At 46.7% G+C, this 5,093-nt stretch overlaps 1 pseudogene; it reads left to right on the top strand.

Moving 5' to 3' along the window:
* The first annotated feature begins 1,717 nt into the window (after window positions 1-1,717).
* Window positions 1,718-3,574, top strand: LOC119279316 (annotated as a pseudogene).
* The last annotated feature ends 1,519 nt before the right edge of the window (window positions 3,575-5,093 follow it).

Genomic DNA, 5,093 nt, shown 5'->3' with positions numbered 1-5,093 from the left:
GGGGAGAGGAGGCGGCCCTTCTCCATCAAAACGCCGACAAGCTCCCCAGCGCTCGGCCACGACACTGGCTGCCTCCACCATCTCGATCTGGAAAAAAGGGTGAAAGTACGCTATGTTTCATCACTGCTATGCGCATAGGATAGAGTTCCATCACCTGAAAGAGAACAAATCTGAACATGTACCTCTAGTTTATTCCAGCAGCACACCAGGAGTCCTACAGAGAAACTACATGCTTCCTACAGAGCAACTACATTAATTCTCCCTTTATATACAACGGCAACATGAATCTTGTAATTTGAAATTGCTACATTTTCCACATTGTAATATGAATTTTAATCCATCAACTATTCAGTTGAATCACCCAAGCATCATCAAGGTTGTAGTAACGAAGAGAGAAAAGAGCATTGTAATGTAATCATCTCGTTGCATTTCTTGCTTAAAGCTATTTGTAAATAATTTCTAATACTTTTCAGTAGAGTCGTTCTTGGCTGTATGCATGTAGCAAATAGAAAACCACTAACTCAGAGTCTCTTTACATGTAAAAGACATGGGCTCTGCTGATCGACGTCAGAGGTGACTGTTTTTCTTCCTCAAGCATTGGAGACTAAGTGAACAAGATCAGACATCATCCATCTAGAGTAAAAAAGGAGAAGAACTAAGAGGCGGGAGGCTAGGTGGGGGCTTGCAGAGGCTTACCATTTACCACCAGTTTTCATCTTCGACGGCGGCAACAACTTGCGTTCTTCCTTGGCGTCCAAGAACTACAGCCCAACCTCTACCTCTGAGTCGGTGCACTCGGATGCGGAGCAGCTGCTCATGATGGCGGACATGATCCCAACCGCCGGGGCAGGGATGGGTGTTACGCATCAGAGGAGGAGGGTATGCCCTACGGGTCAGGTTCTCCATGGTGGCCATAACCGAGGAGAGAGGGCCTGGCCCGTGCGGTGCCGAGGGCGAGGGCTGCATGCGGGCAGGGAGGCTGGAGAGAGATGGGCTTCGGGGAGTGCGGCGGTGGTGATGAGAAGCGGGGAGGATGGAGAGTTGGGGAGTTGGGTTTGGAGCGCCGGGGAGGGGCGGGGCGGCTCCGGCGGGGACCAACGGCGAGCGGATCCAGGGGCGGGGCGGCTCCGGCGGCGACCATGGCAAAGGGCGACCCGCGGCGAGCGGCGAGCAGCTCCCGCGGCTTCTCCCGCGGGCGGCGGCTGCAGTGGCGAGCGGCTGCTCCCGCGGCGAAGGGCGGCTGCTCCTGCGGCGAAGGGCGGTTGACGGCTGCCGGAGTTTGCGGGGCGGCGAATGGCGCGGGAGGAGGAGGTGGAGGTCGTGCGCGCAGGGGCGAGAGTCGTGCGAAGAGGGAGGTGCGGGCAGGGGCGAGAGTCGTGTGATTAACTGCGGGGCTGGGTTATCGATCGATGGCTTGTTAGTGGCTTAATGCGTGGTTTGCAGCGTTAAACACCGAAGAATTAAGGGTCATTGGATTTTACTGATGGATGGATGACGGTCGACCGAGACAGGTACGAACTCCTATTTGTGACCGATTCGGAGTTGCATATAACGTGTGCAGTGCTGGTCGTGTCGTAGATACATATATTGGATCGAGCTGACAAACAAATCAACACCAGAAAAACAGACTAAACGAAGCCTTGATCGTCAATCGGGGTCATGCATGGATCGATGATGGAGTAACTATTAGCCAGGCTGGCCGCCTTCGACGGAGTCGATGGCGACAGCCATGGCATCTATGTACGGGGCCACGCTACACTGTGGCACGCTCCATATGCTAATCCGCGGTTGCAGCAAGGGGAGGAACATCAGGTCAGCCGACTTCAAGGCCGGCGGCCACATCTGGGCTCTCTCCTGCCGCTTCGACGACCAGCAACTCGTGTCTGTCTCCCTGGAGCTGCTTCACACCGATGCCGTCATGGGCGTCGTCGCCATGGCCACCCTCTGGATCCAAAGCCCGGGGGACAGATGGAGGACCGCCGAGGGGTGGAGCGACGACATCAACGTCTTCCCTGCTTGGCCCTCCTTATCATCCATGGCTACTTGTAGACGTTGGGAGCTGCCTCTCCCCGACACGCTCCGTGGCTTGCACCGTCTCGACGTCTACTGCAAGGTGCGCGTCCTCTGGAAGGACACCGACATACCCAAAAATGCAGACCAGATCTCCATGGTGCCGCCTCCCACGATCTCGAGAGATCTTGGCAAGCTTCTTCTGATTCAGGGGGAGGGGGAGCCCCGGACGAAGTCGGAGTTGTCACGGAGGCATTGCATGTTGCCGGACGTGACCTTCATCATTGAGCAGACCGAGATCCATGCGCACAAACTCGTGCTTTCCATGCGGTCACCGGTCTTCGCCGCACAGTTCCGATGGCACACGACAGAGAGCACCGTGCGGGTCCACGACATAAGCGCCTCCACTTTCAGGGCCATGCTGCACTTCATCTACACCGATCAGCTCGAATTAAAGAGCGCTGATGGTGGTCGTGTGGCTATGGCGCTCGACCTACTTGTGGCGGCAGATCGGTATGATGTCGTGTCAGTCATGTCGACATTGATGGAGGTCCATGGCCGGCATAGCTGTCGGGCGGTGGAGGCCTTGTGCATCGAGTACATGGCATCAGATCCCGTCGTGTACGCAGCCGTGAAGGCGACAGAGGACTACAAGGAGCTAAAGGAGAGTTGCTGCTCTTTCGTACTCGAGGTCGTCGAGAAAGTAGCAGCCGTCAACATGGCTCATAACATGTGCTCCAATGCTCCTTCCTCCAGCAGTCGGCCGCAGATGAATGCGTCCACGCATTACACACTGGAGGTTGTCGAGGGAACACACGAGTTTAAAATTCCTGGTTTTCTCTTTGTGCAAAGGAGGCATGGAGTTGGGAAAGAAATCAGTTCAGAAGCTTTCTAGGTCGGTGGTTACAGTTGGAAGATAAAGGTATACCCGTCGTCATCATCAGAGAAGGCACAACGGCACATCTCCGTGTATGCTGAGCTGTTGACTGATCCTGGAACCGAAGGTGTCAATGTGACATTGGGCTTTAAGTTGGATGGTCATAGTGGCCAGTCACGCCATTTGATAAAATGGTCAGAGAAAACCTTTACAACCAAGTCGGACTGGGGATATGCGCAGTTCGTCACCGTTGAATCCGCCAAGTCATGGCACCTAGCACCTGATGCCTCCCTTACCGTATGTTGCGATGTTGCCATCACCAAGAAGGTCTACACTAGCACTACTAGCACCAGCACAGTCGGCACCGGAGCCACAATGCCACCGTCCAATATTACCTCACACTTGAAGCAGTTGTTGGTGAGCGAGCACGGGTCAGACGTAAGGTTCCTGGTCGAGGACATGGAGCTCCGCGCACACAACCTCGTGATCACTGCACGGTCACCAACCCTATGTGAAATGATGATGATCGCAAACCTCTTTTTACCGGAGCCGGGATCTACCGGAGCTTCTCCAGCCAATAGGATCTTGCCATCTCAAAACTTGTCAGAATTTGTATCCTTGTATTCCAATCTATTATTCATTTAAACCTCTGTATTTCATCAGATTGGGGCCACCCGCGTGATTTGACCAGCTGGACCCACCCATGTGATTTCAGCCACAACTGCCACGGCTCTCACTTTACAAATACGCACATGTTACAGAAGTACATACTTCATTTTTTCAAAGGATCAACCCCTCTCACTTTAAATTGATTTGAAATCTTTTACTACAATTTTGAATTTTAAAAAACGTTTACTTCATATATTCCAACTCACCAAAAAAGAAGTGAAACAAATTATTTCATATTCTTCAAAGAAGATTGAAATTGAATATTCCAGAAGGCCGCAAACCATTTCAATTCGTATTTAAAAATCTATTTCAATATGTATCTCATTGAAATAACAAGATACATATATTAGAAATAGCAAAATAACAAGATACATATATTAGAAATAGCAGTTTCATACATTTCATATTTCAGACAGGGAAACTTACTACTTCAAAAGAGTGGCATAATCAATTTCCTTTTTCTTACAGTGTGATTTCAGTTATTTCAATGCCAATGCCATATTTCAAAACGATTGAAACTCATTATCTCAATCATCAAAGAACTGATTTCAATCCTTTGAAAAACAAATTTCAATACCAAATTTTTCAAATGACTGTAAATTCATATTTCATCAACTATTCTGTACAATTTTAGATCACAAAACCAAATAACAGAAAAGTTGATTCATTCATCAACTTCCCAATTATTTCCAAAAAGATTGTAACTGAATATTCCAAAAGTGGCTGAAACAATTTGAATTTATATTTGAAAATCTATTTCAATCCACATCTCATTGAAATAACAAGTTACAGATATTAGAAATAGCAGTTTCATATATTTCATATGTCAATTTCACTTTTTCTTTCAAAACAGATCAGCTACATAGCTATTTCAATTCATATGTAACAGAAATATCATTTCAACTCATATATTTCAGAGAACTAATTTAGAGATATGACAAATAGCTATTTCAAATGACAAATAGCTACAGAGAAGTAATTTCATATGACAAATAGCTACAGAGAAGTAATTTCATATGACAAATAGCTACAGAGAAGTAATTTTATATTTTTCATTACATATCTCACTAAAATAAGAAGTTACAGATAAGAGAAATAGCAGTTTCACATATTTCAGAAATCTAATTTCATATATTTTCACAAAAACTAGTTCGACAACTTGCAATAACACATTGAAATATCAGTTTCACATTTTTTGCCGAGCCGTTAAAAGAGTGACATAAAAAAAATCAATTTGAAGGAGTGACATATTCCATACACGTACCATTTTCAGTAAATTTCACTTCCAAATGAGTGAACTTCAGAGTGAAATATTCACATCACGGATATAAATTTCAATTTGACGGAGTGACATATTTCATACACATGCCATTTCAATAAATTTCACTTCTATATGAGTGAATTTGAGAGAGAAACTGACTATTACAAAGTACTGACATATGAATTTTCAATTTTAAAGAGTGAAATATTCACATCACGTATATAAGTTCCACAAATCTGCATTTCACATCACATATAGCAGTTCCATATATCTACA

Source organism: Triticum dicoccoides, chromosome 3B, assembly GCF_002162155.2.
Source record: "Triticum dicoccoides isolate Atlit2015 ecotype Zavitan chromosome 3B, WEW_v2.0, whole genome shotgun sequence".
NCBI classification, from domain to species: Eukaryota; Viridiplantae; Streptophyta; class Magnoliopsida; order Poales; family Poaceae; genus Triticum; species Triticum dicoccoides.
Note: the sequence above shows the minus strand (reverse complement) of the source record. Positions and strands in the feature narration are given on the sequence as shown.